A 17,759-nucleotide genomic window follows, 5' to 3' on the forward strand; every position below is an offset into this window, starting at 1 on the left:
AAATAATCTCAGTTGGGTAAAACAGACTCTTCATAACGCTTGTAAAGTCTACGGAAATGCGTTTCGAAATGAACCAGTGTACTGGTAGAGACCCTTAGGCGTCTTGTGTGTCCTTAATGTTAACGGCTTTCTGGATTCCCTTGAGGCATGGTAATTGTTTAGAGTAATCCTTGGTCACGCTCTGAGTTATTTCCCCACCTCTTACACCAAACGCTGCGTCCATTCTACCAAGATATCTTTAATCCTCTCGCAAATATTGTTTAGTAGTCCATACGATTGTACTTCACTAATAAGTATTGAAAAAACATACATGGACGTAATTACCTCGATTCTTGGGTTTCCGGATGTTATGTGACCAGTCCATGGCGATTAGGTTATAGGAGGTCTGCTTACTAGAAATACCTCGTTACGTTCAAGATAGGGATAAGTTACAAGATTCTACAACAAATTGTTTTGTGGACCATTTCTGCCATCCTTCTGCTGAAGTTATGTTCTCGAAAGCCTAAACTTCTTACCAATTGCATTCGCTACCTTAGTGTTCCGTGAAAAGTCAACTTTGTTATAAAACTGGTAAGTGATCGTACCATGACATCATTGTCTCTGGCATTTAAATATAATGCCAGATTTTCTATCCGTGCGTGAAGAATGGACGATAGGCCCAAAAGCTATCTCATTTATGTTTCTTTAGTGTGTTTTTCACCGCATTTACCATTATTTTGAGTTTGTTTCTACAAATGCAATCATAAGCACGCAGCATAGAAACGTACTAAACCCACTACTTCTTGTTCACGTGTCACGATATTGGAATCGGGACACACAGTTATGTACTTGGCCTACAATACAAAATCTCTGCTCTTTAAAGCGACTAAATTTTTAAGGAATTTGCAAACGGACTGACTTCAGTGCTTCATAGCAATAAATCTTTGAAAACGACTAACAGAAAAATTTTATGATGGCAGTACCTGTTTCGTAATCTATATTCTGAAATAAATGTCAGAAGTGATTAAAAAAGTTTTCACAATATGTGATTTATAAAGGTTTATGTTCTTGAACTGGGAGAGCTTGGTGGGTTTTAAGTAAGTGGAAATCAGTTTACATAAATAAAAGTCAAACATGAGAATAATTGCATATGGTATTTCATAACTAACGGGTTACATATTTTACACGATGGGTCAATGATACAAAAGTAAACTGAGGTGACAAAAGTCATGGGACACCTCCTAATATAGTGTTGGACCTCATTTTTATGGAGCAGTACAGCAGCTCGATGTGACATGCACTCCACAAGTCGTTGGAAGTCCGCTGCTGAATTATTGAGCCACGTTGCCTCTACAGCCGTACACAGTTACAGAAGCGTTTCCGGTGCAGGATTTTTGTGTACGAACTGACCTCTCATTTACGTCCCATAAATGTTCGATGGTAGTCTGTTGAGCTATCTGAGATGCCAAATCATTCAGTGGAACATTCTAGAATTTTCATCAAAACAATCACGAAGAACTGTGAGCTTGTGACACAGAGGCAATGACATCCTTAAAAATTCCTATGTTGTGTGGGAAAATAAAGCACATGAATTGCTGCAAATGGTCTCCAGGTAGCCGAACATAACCATTTCCAGTAAATCATGGGTTCTGTTGGACCGAAGGACTCAGTCCATTACACAGTCCACACCGTTATGGAGCCACACCAGATTGCCCAGTGCCTTATTGACAACTTGAGACAATGGCTTCGCGGCGCCTACACCACACTCTAACACTACCATCAGCACTTACCAGCTGAAATCGGGACTCATCTGGCGGTGTAACGGTTTATCAGTCATCTAGCGTCCAACCCCTATAGTCACGAGCCCAGGGGAGCGCTGCAGGTGACATCGTGTTGTAAGCAAAGGAACTCGCATCGGTCGTCTGCTGCAATAGCCCACTAACTACCCCTGGCAAGTTAGTAAGCAAAACAGCAAATGGGGGAAAAAATTTATAAAGTTTTGAAACATCAGCAAAATACTCGTATGAGGTATAGTAATAAGAAGCAGAAAAGTTCCCCTTCGTAGGGGGTCGCGTCCCCCCTTTATCCCCTCTAAAAGTGAATCTGTACCTTATTTTAAATTTATACGTGAAAAGGCTTATTTTTCGAACAGATCTGTTATTACTAAATTTATTCCTCGTGAAATTGTACACGATAAATATCTTGTGCATCTTTTCATTTATACGAATGGTATTTGAGCTATGAGAATTCAAATAGAAGTATGTTAACTTAGTAGTTGGCAGCTTTTCTGTTCCTTAGCAAAATATTTATATAAAGAGCGTAATTAAGTATACGGAAATATTTCGTGGCCTATATAGTCTACTTGATGATAATTCTTTTGCGATCAGTATTGTTGAAATCAGAAGTACGTGCCAACAACGAAAACGTCAAGTCTCCCTTCCCGTTCACTCAGCGCTTCCCTACCACTATTGTCACTGCCATTTCTTCCTACCCTGTGTCCAGTTCACTTGAGTTAATATTGTGATCTGTGAAAGTAGTGTCAGAGATTTATGATTTTGTGACAGCGTTCATCAGTCTTTGATGTTATGAAGTGCTTCTTCTTAGTCTCATTTCTTTTATCTGGTCTGGGAAAACAATAATGCTGGAACCTTCTACCTGTTTTATTTGTGGTAAATCTGTTTCGGAAAGAGATACATCAATAGTGACGAAGGGCCTGGAAACTCTGATACACGTCAGCAAGGAACGGAAGGATGGGATTCATAATATTCTACAGAACGATGGACTGATTGAATTGCATAAGGTATGACGACGAGAGTGTATTAGGGAAAGTAATATAAGGAAACTAATTAATTAGAATGTTGCACAAGCAGATGATAAAAATTTGAGATCCTCTTCCTCTTATCCATTAAATTTCTAAAGACCTTTCACATAGGCTGAAAAGTGTGTCAGAGGGGGAAACAAAAAAACCATTCCACAAACGCCGTGGAGTATTTGAAATTCGCTGTTTAACTGTGAAACATACGCCGCTTGAGAAAGCAGAAAAACGCGGATGATGATTTCGGTAATAGATTTCCGAACGCATCAACAATGTCTCGTAGCTGCAGAAGCCCATTATCGTCAAGATAGCTATTCTACATTAGTGTCGAACCTCTCATCTGTTCGAAAAAGAGGCCGCTCTAAAAGATACCAACTTTTATGCCGCTTCCCCATAATTATGCAAATTTATAGATAGTTCAGAGGAATGCCAATTTTCAGTGCTCAATTTGTTGCAGAAAGTAAATGAATGTCTCTCAGAAAGAGAGACTATAGCCATAGAAACTCTGAAAAATAAACTAACTCAACACTTCGGTGATGGGGTCTTTTTGCCACAATGCCAAAAACTGCCCCAGTTTTATGTTTTCGTGGCAGTGGCCACAAACTTTTGAAACAATGCTACAATGAACGAGCTGTTAATGAGAGGGATGAGAGAACGAGAATAGTCCATGAACGAGCTGTTAATGAGAGAGATAAGAGAAGAAGAATAATAGAATCAGCGGTAGCTATCAACAGTGAAGAGATAATAATGATTCCTTACAGTACTGCCTATTGTCCAGATATCAATGACTTGATAGAGAACGCTGAAGTTACGGTTCCTGACATATTACAAGAATTTTTGAAGGGTGACGTTTTGTCAAAAAAGGAAGGTAGTGAACACTTCCCTTCAAAAAAAAAAGTACAGAAATATCCCATGCGATTGTGTCAGTTTCCAGACCTCGTTCATTTATCTCCCCACTGCAACTTGGTTTTACAGTGTGCTTGTTTCGTAAAGTGGGATCAAAAAACATTGTTGAAATTTCCTCTAAATGGGTCTCTGCCTTTCATACAGCAATGTGGCTTTATTTGAGGCTTCTGCTGTTCAATTCTGTAAACCAAATTTTTAAAATGATTCGTTCTAACAGTTCGTTTTAGATAACGCTGACTCCAATACTGCAACAAAGACAGGGAAAGGTACATACCGTGTAATGTGTGGATTCAGGTGTGTGACTCCAGGGAGAGCGTTCGATCATCAGAAAGTAACTAAACTCTCTGTCATGCAAGCTCAACTGAAACAACAAATGCCCAAAAAATTTGTCTGCTAACATTCCGAAGGCAGAATAGAGTCGGAATTGAAGAAATTGTTCTGCAAAATGACTACTCAGAACAATCATTCACTAAAGCAGCAGTGCCTACCATTGACGATTTTATTTTGTAACCTCCCAACAGAAAAATTAATATGTATAATAACCTCCCAACAGTAAAAAATATAAGTATATAATTCACATTCAGCGTAACCTTCCAACAGATACACTCCAAAACCTCCCAACAGAAAAATTTCGTAACCTACTAATAATACAACTAACTAATAATACGACTAACTTTTCAACAAAATTGTCGCTCACTTATAACCTTTCAATAATGACTGTGAATTTAAACCGGTGTATTTTGGACGTCAGCAGCGCTGCGTCATGGCCCTGAAAGATCATTCTGAATAAATTGAAAATTTGTACCTCAATAAGGTCGCCGGATAACGCGTATATATCGGCTCCTATAAGAAATTTTTCTGGCACAGCCCTGTGCAGTGCTGGCCGATAGATTTGTCATGTATAAAAAAAAACAATTAATTTTTCTTTACGATAATCTGGATGACCATGGATTGGAGAAATTAGTAAGTTCTTTAAATTGAGATGAGTGATTATCAAAAGTTAATTTTTCATTAGAAAGATTGTTAATAAGAGACTTTTTAAAAAACTTTTACATGGGGCTTGACATAACAATAGTACATTTGCGTGAGGCTGCTTTACCTTATATTATATCGCTCAGGCTCCGCCATCCCTCCCCACGACCGGCCCAGCGAACACGATACACCAGACTGCTCGCTACTACTACTACATCTGCTACACAGATCCTACTGCTGACAATACTGCTCTCTGGTCTGAGATTCTCATATAGCTTACATATCGCAGGCAGCGCGAGCAATCCATAGAAATTACGTCTGCTCGAGTGCGCTAGCAACAAATTCCTTAATAATGGACCTCTTACAACTAGGGAAAGTTTTTACAGCTTTCTATTCTTGCATGGCGAGGTTTTATGGAGAAACAACTGGAGAACCTTATACACAATCAAACGTATGAGCGCTTCCATTCATCAATAACCCGCCCACAGATTATAACACTAGTTCAACTGCTTTAACAAATGCCATCATAGAGAATAAGAAGATGACACAGTAAACATTCATCGTGACGTTTGATCAAGCACTCTACATGAAAGCTAGAGGTATAGTTGCAGTGGAGGCTAACTGAAGGAATGAGCTATTCACTAACGTAATTATTAGATTAGGAGGCTTTCATTCGATAATGTCATTTGTAGGAGCAATAGGAATCTTAATGTGAGACAGCGGACTCTTTCAACTGTTGGTGACTGTATATGCTGCAGCTTCTTTCCCCATATACTTTCTGGTCATGCTTACATGGGGGAAATTCAAGCTCACTCTGCAGTCTTGTGTGCTCTTCCCAACCCAATACTGGAGGAAATGGCAGTCATGGATGGGGAGAAGCAAATTATTAAAGACTGTATTTCTGATATGGGTGGAAACGGTGTATCTTTCGGCGATTTCGGAAATGATCAAGTGATAGAAGAGCTGAAAAATGAATTTGTCAACACAATGGATGATATTAAGCAAAGAGAGGAAACTTCCCAGTTATGGATACAATACATTCAGCTTGTCGTCTTGGCATTGCATTTCATCCAAGCAGAGCGTATGAGAAATTGGGAGCTCCATATAGAATGTGTGACAGCTGTGCTCCCAATATTCCGTGCAACTGCACACTTTCCTTATGCTAAGGCTTCTCATTTGTACCTCCAGGACGTGGATGAACTGAAAGAAACCATGAAACCAGTGGAGTTCAGCAAAGAACGTTTCTTTACTGTTCGGCGCTCTCGTAAGTATTGGTGTGGAGTGTGGACCGACATCACAGTACAACAAACACTTATGAAGGACCTGAAGAGTGTTGCAGGTGTTTTACAGGGATCAGGTTTCACAGATAGGGTGTTGGTCCGATGGATTTGCGGTATACCAATAGCCCATCTCATATGTGAAGCTATGGAGCAGTTCTACAATTTAAACTCAGTTTAGAGTATCAACATGTTGAACTGAGGAGTGAGAAGATAGATATCGACGAAAAAATTCGCAGAAGATTTCAGCTATGGTTGCAACCACGCACTTAATTTGCTTATATGGAGCAACTTTATTAATTGGGATCTGGATTCGTAGCGTCTCTGGAAGTAAACTGCTACAAAGCTGTGTCTGTTGATGAAGAAGCTCTTCGAACAATACATACTGTGTCGCCAAAATTTGGTTCTCTGAAGCTTAAGCGATCCAGCACGGTAATGAGAATGTGCACGTCAGCTGTTAAGCTTGAAGAAAATATATCTGAAGTGGATACAACTCAGTTATTTCAGAGAATACTGTGCACGTTTCATTCACCTGATGATCTAAAGGGTTGCTTCACGTACGAATTATCGAGGGTACCAATGTCTCCTAAAGTTTGGAAAAAGAAAAATTAGTTACTTTAGGGGGTGGGGAAGAGGGAAGCTTCCTCGATAGGTGAGGGACCTTTTCTGTCTTCTTCCCCTTAGAGTGTTTTCGCAAAGTTTCAAAACTTTGGAAATTTTCCCCCCATTTTTCCTAATTTGATTGGACTAAACGACGTATTTCGCTGTACAAGCCAAACGGATAGGTTCATCTTGCATCCCACATTAATTTCTGCGGTTGTTTCACAAATTGTTGCTTGTCTTTTAGCAATGACAACTCCACGCAAACACCGCTGCTCTCGGTCGTTAAGTGAAAGCTGTCGACCACTGAATAGTCTAGCCTGAGGAGTAGTATCAGAAATGTTGTTTTCTCGCCATGCTCTTGACATTTAGGATCTCGGATTACTGAATTTTCTAACGAATTCCGAATTGTAATGTTCAGTGCGTCTAGCTCCGACGACCATTCCGCGTTCAAAGTCTGTTGATTTCTATCATGCGGCCATAAGCACGCCGGAAATCTTTTCACTTAAATCGCCTGAGTATAAATGACAGCTCCGGCAATGCACTGTCCTTTTATACCCTGTACACAAGTACATGTTACTACTGCTATCTGTGTGTGTGTGTATCATTATCCCATGACTTTGTCACCTCACGGTATGCTTCATTATCGATGAGTTATGACAGAAAACACGTTGTTTGAAACTAACGAGAATATGATCTTTACCAGATGCGGTATAGAACTGTAATTTTTGCGTATATAAATTCTCGAACTTAGCCAATGAAGTTAGATTCCGCAGCTATGTTTTCTTGATGGCACACTACCCTCCTATCCACCAGAACGGTGACTTGTAGCGCAATGCTTCTAACTGCATACTTATTTCCCGAGATTCGGATATTTTTATTCGAGTAATTTATTTATTAACCTGATGTACCAGCTAAACAGATAGTGTTTAACAATCACATTTCAATGGTCGCGGTTTCAAGAAATCAAGACATAACAGTAGAAGCATTACCGTCTGAAATATTGGTTAAATTCAGTCTTATCCATCCCGAAAATGCTTCGAAGTAACACGTGACTTGCGACAGATTTCAGTATTTCTGATTACTGAAGAGGTCTTATTAAATCAGTAATCAATTCCGCTAAAATTATAATCGGCATCCAGGAGGTGAAATAAATCCAGCATCAATAATAGGGCTAGCGGCACGGGGTTTCTTTGTCCCCAACGACGCAGTCTGTGTATGAGAAACTACAATGACGTTCTTAAAACGTGATTGGTGTTACAGACTGATGATTTAGATGTAACTCCAATAACGTGGACTTCTCAACAGGTGGAACATTTGACAGCGACTTCGGTGTGTGAGCTCTTCAGAGAACAACTGTCCAGTGGGTTGTTCAACATATGTGCATGTAGCTGAACACATCGTCTTAAGCTGACATTTTCATCGTGAACATTGATAGATCTGCTCCTTTCTGACTTCATGTTCGTAGCGTTAATCTACTATTAATTAAAAATTATAAGGAAAGAACTGACTAACCGAATATTATATGCGAATTAATCTATCTGTCTCGTTTACATTGCTCTGTTCACGGGGAAGGCAACAATGAACGCGAATGTCACTACTCGACTTCCATTAGCATCGATTTAACGAAAAAACATATCATAAGCTTCATTGTGTAGGGGCAGTTAAACGAAAAGGAGGCACATGGGAGAAAAGTAAGTTGTTTAGTACTTCAAAAATAATAGCCATAGCTGTTACGACACTACAGGGCATTAAAATTACTACACCAAGAAGAAATGCTGATGATAAACGGGTATCCATACCAGAACTGACATGTGATTACATTCTCACGCAATTTGGGTGCATAGATCCTGATAAATCAGTACCCAGAACAACCACCTCTGGCCATAATAACGTCCTTGATACGCCTGGGCATTGAGTCAAACAGTGCTTGGATGGCGTGTACAGGTACAGCTGCCCATGAAGCTTCAACACGATACCACAGTTCATCAAGAGTAGAGACTGGCGTATTGTGGCGAGCCAGTTGCTCGGCCACCATTAACCAGACGTTTTCAATTGGTGAATGGAGATCTGGAAAATGTGCTGGTTAGCGTTTCGCAGGGATCGAATGATGGGTAGAGCCACGTGTCGTAACACATCTGAAACGTAACGTCCACTGTTCAAAGTGCCGTCAATACAAACAAGAAGTGACAGAGACGTGTAACCCATGGCACCCCTTAGCATCACGCCGGATGATACGGCAGTATGGTGATGACGAATACACGCATCAAATATGCGTTCACCGGGATGTTGCCAAACACGGATGCGACCATCATGATGCTGTAAACAGAACCTGGAATCATTAGAGAAAAATGACGTTTTGCCATTCGTGCATCCAGGTTCGTCGCTCAGTACACCATCACAGGCACTCCTGTCTGTTCGTGCAGAGGGTTGTTGTCTTGCAAAAGTCCCCATCTGTTGATTCAGGGATCGAGACGTGGCTGCACGATCCGTTACAGCCATGCGGATAAGATGCCTGTCATCTCGACTGCTAGTGATACGAGGCCGTTGGAATCCAGCACGGCGTTCCGTATTACCCTCCTGAACCCATCGATTCCATTTTCTGCTATCAGTCATTGGATCGCGACCAACGCGAGCAGCAATGTTGCGATACGATAAACCGCAATCGCAATAGACTACAATCCGACCTTTATCAAAGTCGGAAACGTGATGGTACGCATTTCTCTTCCTTACACGAGGCATCCCAACAAGGTTTCACCAAGCAACGCCGGTCAACTGCTGTTTGTGTATGAGAAATCGGTTGGAAGCTTTCCTCAGCACGTTCTAGGTGTTGCCACCGGCGCCTACCTTGTGTGAATGCTCTCAAAAGCTAATCGTTTGCATATCACAGCATCTTCTTCCTGTCGTTTGAATTTCGCGTCTGTAGTGCGTCATCTTCGTGGTGTAGCAATTTTAATGGCCAGTAGTGTACATCCCACTGTGAGACAAGTCAGTTATTGTAAGCGTAGGCTTCCGCGGCCGTTGTCTTCTTCAATAAAATTCTTCAGGGTATCAGACCGCATCGTCATAATTTAAAATGCGCCAACGTTTCGGCCAGCGTTGCAGCTAGCCTTCATCAGGGCCTTACGTTAACGTAAGGACGATGCGGTCTGATACCCTGAAGAATGTTATTGAAGAAAGTTATTGCCTTCGTGAAAAGATGATTGCGGTTGCCTATGGAAACATAGTTGAATCCAGGCCTGCACCTCTTCACCTGTAGCATATCGGTGGCCACTAATCTCTATCTTCAGAGACTGTAGAATAGGAATACCTCCTGGGGAGGGATCTGGGCTGTAAGCAGTTTGTATAAGTCCCTCCCAGTCAAATTTCTGCATCGTCCTCGGACACAAGTGGGGAGACATTATCCGGCAACAGAATGATGCAGTTCGTCAACTTTCCTGGGCATTCGTGCTTGATAGCGCGTTTCGACTGTTGCAGACAGCCCATGTAGCGCTATGCGTTGTGATGCCTTGTCGCATAACGTCAAAGACCAGCGGGCTCTAATAGTAAGAAACGAAAGTTCATCACTATTCCCGGGTACTTGGTACTTTTGTTTCGAATACACTGCCGAAGTTTAGCTGGATGCTCTTATGTATGCTCCAGTCAGTCTCGATCTTTCCGTATGTAATTTCCATATTTTTGTAGCCGTGAAGAAAGACATTCGCGGCTGTCGATTTGCTTCGGACGAAAAGGTGCTCCCCCTTACAATAATGTTTCCGACGGAACTCGCCATAATTTTTCCAAGAAGGCATAAACCATCTTGTTTCAGAGTAGGATAAAAGTATCAACAATTACGGTGATTATTTTTGAAACGATAAAGGGCTTACGTACTTTTTCCGACTGTCTCGTTTAATTTGATTGCCCCTGATAATAGTGAATGTAAAATGGCACTTGAGAAATAAACGATATAAAGATGATCAAACAATAAGACATCCACATAAATAACGTATATTGGAGGGTAAAACTGTGTATTTCGTTATTTGAAATTTATTTCCACATTAATCCACCAGCTTGCAACTGTGGTAAAACCGGTTCCAGTCAGAACAGCGAAGTTAAGCGCTGTCTGGCTTGCAATCACTCAAAAATGGGTCAGCATCCGGGTCTGGTGAGTGCTATTGGTAAGGGGGGTTGACTCAATCCTCGTGAGCCCAATTTAGGAGCTATGTGATGGAGAAGTAGCGGCACCGGTCATGAATACTGGCAACGGCAGGAAGAGCGGTGTGCTGACTGCATCCCCACCGTATCAGCACCGGTGAGTCCTAAGAGATGAGGATGTCACGGCGGCCGGTCGGTACCCTTGGCATTCAAGGCCTGTTCAGGCTATGTTGTGTTGTTTCCACATATAATCTTATCAGTATCCCACTTGGTATTGAAATTTTAGAATGCTCTATCTCACTAAGTTCTATATAAAAGTGTTTAATAAAAAATGAAGTAAGAACATTAAGGAAAGAGAGCGTAACCCTACATACGTAACGCTACATGGAATAATGTGTACGTTCTTTTTCATGAGACACTTAATTTACACCTGCAAACGCTGGTTTCCTTGAAATTACACAGGATATTTCTCTCAGTGCTTTTCCACTGATAAATTTTGTTGTTCAAGGCGTTTGTATTTCCACTTCTATTGTTATTTTTTTACGCTATAGTAATTTTTGTTTTCGGTCGCGCAATGATATTAAAACTGCGTTAGTAAATAAATGTCCGGAGAGCTATTTTCTTAACAGTATGTGTCGTTTTGAAATTTGTCATAGATCATTATTTGTCTGCTCAAGCTACGAGATTGGTTTGAATTAGCATTGCTTATGAAATAAGTGCACTCAGTTAAAAAGATGTGCTGTCAGACTCAAGAGACAACAAGGAAAGAAGATAATTTTGCGAACTGCTTGTTGTTCTCCCATGGACTCCCAGAAAATATAGCACATATATTAATATATCTTTAGTTTTGTAAGTAACAAGAAAAATTTCCACTTTGGCAAAGGAATTAGATCAGGTAAAGGAATTACATGATGTTCAAAACAATCTCTCCAGGAAAATAAGTATTATCTGATAGTAAAATATGTACTTCGCAATATATTGGAAAGCATGATGAATCATAAGAAGCTGTGTCCCGTGAATGACGGCAGTAAGCACTTGACTTGTGTGGAGCAAAGTGTCTCCCGTTGTCCAATACTTCGTACTGGCATGAAAAGACGACTTTGTCCATACTACGTAGGATTGAGGGAGAACATGAAGAAAGTTTAGAAGTTCAGAGAAGGGCATCGCGTTCTTTATTATTGGGAAAACACGGGACAGAGTGTCTCGGTAATGATATGCGATTGGGGAGGCAGTTATTAAGACAAAGGTGTTTCTCTTTGTAGAGAGGTCTTTTCACGATATTTCAATCACCAACTTTCTCATCGGAATGCGAAAGTATTTTGTTGACGCCAGCTACGTAACGAGCAATGATTATTCTAATAAAATAAGAGACATAAGAGCTCGCACGGTAAGAGTGTCCCTTGTTCTCTCGTGTTGTTCGGGAGTGGAACAGCAGAGAATCGTCTGAGGGTTACTCGGTGAACCTTCTGCCAGGCGCTTAGTTTTGAATTGCAAATTAGTCAAGTAGTGGTATATGGAGGTCTAGATTTATCGTACAAATCACTTAAATGTGCCTCCAGGAATACGTTTGTCATTTAACTCAATTTTTTGGAAAAACGAGTAATGGTAAGACAGAAAACATTATCTCTCTTTCCCTTCCCCTCCAAATACACACTTGATTATAGTTTTTTCCCTCACATGTATCCACCATCCTTGTTAATCGAACACCAATGCAAATGCTTTAGCTCTTGTAGTTCGTAATTTACATCCATCATCCTTTAGAGTCTCACGTCTATAGATGTTGAACGTGGAATGTATTTTGGTGCATGTACGAACACACTTATAAGCACAACTATGATAACTGTGTTTTACGAAACTGCGTAAGTTAGCTAATGAATCCTTTCAGCGCTGAAATCCCTGCTTCGTAGAAAGGAACCTGGAATTGCCTCTAACGCGGAATTTCTTGGCGCTGAAGGTGGAATGTATTATAGTTTTCACGAACGTCTCCAGCAGTGACAAACATCTCAATCGTGATGTCTCTGTCAAGTGTTATGGAGATTATTTATCGGAAGTTATCTAGTAAAACGCAAAATTCTTATCGTCATCCTTAGACATCCTGATCTCAGCGACCATGATCCATTCTAGGAGATACATCTTTATCGGATTCAAGTGGTACTCAGTGACAGGACTTCTTCCTAAGTCACTTGTACATGTCATTCTGTCAAGAGGCAGTGGATGTATAGCGTTAGTCTAAATCCATATGTCTCCTCGACGTTCTCGACAGGAACTAACAGCCTTTTGAGCACTTGCCTCTTGTGGATCGTAAACCATATCTTTCTCCGCAGATAATATTTATGTGCAGTCTCCCATGAATTCTCCTGTGAATATCACACAGTGTTGTAGCTATTTTTGGACTACACTTCGCCTCAGTAAAGACACCGCAGAGCGAGATCTTATTTCACTGGGCGCTGGTAGTGAAGGAACATGGCAACTTTCAGTATAGCACGTGAAATATAAACCTGTGTCAGGAGCCGTCACCTTCAACGTCCGAATATATCATTCAGCGACACGGCTACGAATCGATTCTACCGTAGTGATATAGGACGTCGCAAAGTCAACCGATAGTGTAGACATTATTTTACTTGGTGTCTCTGTATCGCTCCGTGCCACGTTGTTATATACAGCTCAGCCGTCCTGAATCACTGCGGCATTTTATTCCTTCACCAGACTTATACATCAACGACACCCTCATTACAGTATTTGATAAACGCAGGGCTTCCTGAGGACATGTAACAGATATGGCGGCGTGACCTTAGTTTCAACCGGAAAATAAGTACCCAAAGAACTTAATGTGGTAACTTGCAAACCAGCTTTAAACGTGTACGCAAACACAAGTAACATAATTGACGTTCTACATTTGTAATATGAACTGGATGCGAAAAGAGCAATAGAATTTCTGTATGGTTCGTTGAAAGTACCAATATTCATTGCAGATTATTGCGAAGGGACTTTTGACTCGTTTTTATTTGTGAAGAATTTGTAGAGTGTGGAGTAAGTTACTGTGACGCATTTTGTTGTGTTAGGAACAGCAGTTCGTTGAGGGATGAACGTTTATAGACCGCAGATTTTATAAATACCAACGATCACGAAAACAGTGAATTATTCATGAAATACGAATCAAGACAGTAACTATTTGGCATTTCCATTAACGAGCGAGTATTCGACTGCCAAGAGTGTGAAAAGATGTATACGTTTTCTGTAATCGATCTCGTGACTGATACCGCTGAATAGGTTAGTAAATCCGACATAGAGCTGTAGTGAAATGTGGCCGTTACCGCAGACTACAACCGGTCTGGCCCAGCAGTGGTGACCGGCTTATATTTTGAGACGTTTCACTTGAGAAATTACTTTCATATTAAGTTCATTTTATTCACCAGCGGCAAAATGTCCCTGTCAAGACAGAGAAAAGGCAAATGTGCTACTCTTTAAAAGACTTTGACAGAATATTGAGGAAAAAGCTGCCTGATTCCTAATTCGGCCTTCCTCGCCAAAACTTTTGGGTTGCGAACATATTCGCGCTCTTTTAGTACAGAATATTCGAAATACTTTTATCCGGTCTCTCTCTTTGGAATTAGACCTTCAGCCTCCAATATCTTCCTCTCGCGCTGCCACTGCCTCTGTCTCCTTTTTCATCCATTGATTTACAGTAAATCCCACGGCCACTGTCACCTCTTTTATTTAAAATGTCTTCTTTTGTCTTTCTTTTCCATGACCACTTTTCCCCCATAACTTGGCAGATCAAAAATTCTTGGTGGTCCACCTTATGTTTTTCCCTTGAATCCAAAATGCCTACACGATAAAGTTCGCTGGTAGCGGGTCTGGGACACCCCCCCCCCCCCCCCCCCCCGCTCCATCCCAACCGTCTGTGTGGCCCCCATTCATCGCTATTTTTTGTTTCCACAGTCCCCTCCCTCTTTTGATCCCACTGCTTCTACCTCACTGCACCTCTCTATCTCTTTTAGAGACACTGTCTATTCTCTCTCTCTGGCTCTCATTGATATTGTGTTTATCGTTACCATTATCACCCCCTGTCACTGTCTGCTCTTCCTTTCTCTCCTATTGGCTCTGTCACCACTCTCTTTTGCGTCACTGTCTCCCTACTACTTTATTTCCACACAGAAAAGCGTGAAGGATGTTGTATGCCTAAAGGTTTGATGAAGAAGCGAGAATGACGATTGAGGTAGTTGCTTCACGACTTTTCGGTCAGAGTCTCTTAAAAAGGAACGTTTCTGCCATTCTTGTGTTCCGACAGGAGCTGTTGTCCGCTGTTCCCTTTCAGCAGGCAATTCTGAACATCAGTAAGGTTTTGGAAGTTGCACTACATAATTGTGTAGAGGTGTATTAATAAACAAAGTATAGACATTGAACAACCCGAACATTATGACTACCGATCTACTATAGACATAAACTCGTCCAGGCGATAGCAGTGTCACCTGGCGAAGAATGACTGCTGGTCGGAGACAAGCACGGTGCATGTCACATCAGTGAGCGCGATGTTCGTGTGTAGAATGGGAAAGACACGCGATTTACCTACCTTTGACCGAGTGCAGATTATGATTGCCCGGAGGCTCGGCAAGAGCATTTCGGAAACTGCACGACTTGTCGGGTGTTCGAGAAGTGCCGTGACGAGTGTCTTCAACACGTGGTGAAATCAAGCCGAAACCATTTCCAGATTTCGTAGGATTGGGCGACCAGCTCTCATTACAGGTATTGAACGTTTTGGGCTGCGCAGACTCGTAAAACAGGACAAGCGGCAAACTGTGACGGAACTAACATCAGACTTGAATGGTGGGCAGAGTACAAGTGTGTCTGAACAAACGGTGCACTCCTAACGATGTGACTTTACAGCTGACGGCATCGGCAACTACGACTGAAATTGGCACTAAGTATCGGCACTAGACGTCGGCACAATGGTAGAGCGCTGCATGGTCTGATGAATCCCCACATCTTGTTCCTCATGCTGGTGGAAGGGCACGAATTAATCGTCTTCCAGAGGAACAAATCCATTACACTTACACTGCGGTACGGAGACAACCTGGCGGTCATTCCATCATGCTCTGGGGAACATCCACGTTGGCATACATTGGACCATTGGAGCTCCTGTAAGGCAGCCAAGATGGCCAAAGAGTATCAAACATTGGATGCAGCCCAGTACACACCCCTTAATGAAGATAATGACGGCAGTGGCATTTTTCAACAAGATTATGTGCCATTTCACGAAGCCAGGAGTCTGACGGAGTGGTTCAAGGAACACAATGGTGGCGACTTCCAACTGAAGTGCTCGCCATCTAATTATCCACATCTGAACCCAATCGCGCACATCCGTGATGTGATCGTAAGTGGCCTCAAAGCTCTTCGCCCCCCCTACCCCCCGCCCTCCTTTCCGGAATTTATGGTAATTAGGTATCTTGTGCGTGCAGATGTGGTGCCAAATCTCTCCTACGACCTACCAAGGCCTCACTGCTTGCATACCAGGATGCAACGCAACTGTTACCCTTGCCAAAGGTGGACATACTGGCTATTGGGTAGGCTGTCATTATGTTATGTCTGATCACTGTAAACGTTTGGACACTCATATAAACACCAAATAACTACACATTACATAAGGTTAACTTAAAAATGCTTGCTTTACCATTTTCTGGACTCTTGGCTCATAGATAACAACTCATCGAAAATGCCAGGTTTATGACTTGTCTCTTAAAAGAGTAAATATGTTATTAACAATATTTTACGGACTTTGCAGTCTTTCCAGTTTTACGTAATTCCTGGCTTTCATTTTAAGTTGTTTGTAGACATGCTAAGACCCTTTTAAGCCCATGTTTGTCACTGCTGTACTAATTTTAGCACATTGGTATAGGAGGATGTGACCATTATACAAAGACAGCTGGTCCTTTTGTTTTATTGGTGAAAATAAGCTTACTAAAAACCAGTCCGATTACCTCGGAACCCTTGCGACGGTCCTAGAACGCTTTCCATATATTCACTACGTTAAAAATACATTTACGCCTCATCCCGAATGTTACGTCAAGGTCCAATGGATGTCGGTAACAGATAATAATACGAAAAGAGGTTTCAAGTTTCCCGAGCACATCATCTGACTGTAAAAATTTCGACTATATACCATGAACAGATATTATACAAGTGGCCAACCCAGAACTGTACTTTGTAAATCTAAAAATCATGTTTTTTCGAGTATATCTTGATACGCCCCCCCACGAACCATGGACCTTGCCGTTGGTGGGGAGGCTTGCGTGCCTCAACGTTACAGATATCCGTACCGTAGGTGCAACCACAACGGAGGGGTATCTGTTGAGAGGCCAGACAAACATATAGTTCCTTAAGAGGGGCAGCAGCCTTTTCAGTAGTTGCAGGGGCAACAGTCTGGCTGATTGACTGATCCGGCCTTGTAACATTAACCAAAACGGCCTTGCTGTTGTGGTACTGTGAACGGCTGAAAGCAAGGGGAAACTACAGCCCCAATTTTTCCCGAGGGTATGCAGCTTTACTGTATGGTTAAATGATGATGACGTCCTCTTGGGTAAAATATTCCAGAGCTAAAATAGTCCCCCATTCGGATCTCCGGGCGGGGACTACTCAGAAGGACGTCGTTATCAGAAGAAAGAAAACTGGCATTCTACGGATCGGAGGGTGGAATGTCAGATCCCTTAATCGGGCAGGTAGGTTAGAAAATTTAAAAAGGGAAATGGATAGGTTAAAGCTAGATACAGTGGGAATTAGTGAAGTTCGGAGGCAGGAAGGACAAGACTTCTGGTCAGGTGAATACAGGGTTATAAATACAAAATCAAATAGGGGTAATGCGGGAGTAGGTTTAATAATGAATAAAAAATAGGAGTGCGGCTAAGCTACTACAAACAGCATAGTGATCGTATTATAGTGGCCAAGATAGACACGAAGCCCATGCCTACTAAAGTCGTACAAGTCTTATGCCAACTAGCTCTGCAGATGACGAGGAAATTGAAGAAATGTATGATGAGATAAAAGAAATTATTCAGGTAGAGAAGGGACACGAAAATTTA

Source organism: Schistocerca americana, chromosome 8 (assembly GCF_021461395.2).
Source record: "Schistocerca americana isolate TAMUIC-IGC-003095 chromosome 8, iqSchAmer2.1, whole genome shotgun sequence".
NCBI classification, from domain to species: Eukaryota; Metazoa; Arthropoda; class Insecta; order Orthoptera; family Acrididae; genus Schistocerca; species Schistocerca americana.